At 67.0% G+C, this 300-nt stretch overlaps 1 protein-coding gene across 1 annotated transcript in view; it reads left to right on the top strand.

Annotated features, from left to right (window-relative positions):
• Positions 1–6: 6 nt before the first annotated feature.
• Positions 7–300, top strand: part of HMGB3 (high mobility group box 3) — a 5,575-nt gene continuing 5,281 nt past the window's right edge. The window contains exon 1 of the mRNA XM_006905503.3: positions 7–120. The gene's annotated coding sequence lies outside the window, so the exon portion shown is untranslated. The remainder of the gene's footprint in view (positions 121–300) is intronic.

The following is a 300-nucleotide window of genomic DNA, read 5'->3' as shown; positions in this document are numbered from 1 at the left end:
CAGACCGCGCCAGCGCCAGCGCGCTCCGCCGCCGGCATCTCCTCCTTCTCCTCCCGGCGCCTTTCCCGCCCCCTCCACCTTCTCTCTACCTGGGTGGCAGGGAAGGAAGAAACAATTCAGGTGTTTCAACTTTTCAATTCTTCATCCTTAGCTCCTGGCTGTCGGGTCTGGGCTCCCTTCGCGGAGCCGCCTTCGGCCGCCGCCCCCTGGGTCCTTGCCTCGGGGCTCAGGCCCCCTAAGGCCAGATGTTGGGGCAGCTGTGGCGGTGGCTTGGGGGCTGCGGGTTCGGGCGGTGCGAGT

This window comes from Pteropus alecto, unplaced genomic scaffold, assembly GCF_000325575.1.
Source record: "Pteropus alecto unplaced genomic scaffold, ASM32557v1 scaffold341, whole genome shotgun sequence".
In the NCBI taxonomy this organism is placed as follows: Eukaryota; Metazoa; Chordata; class Mammalia; order Chiroptera; family Pteropodidae; genus Pteropus; species Pteropus alecto.
Note: the sequence above shows the minus strand (reverse complement) of the source record. Positions and strands in the feature narration are given on the sequence as shown.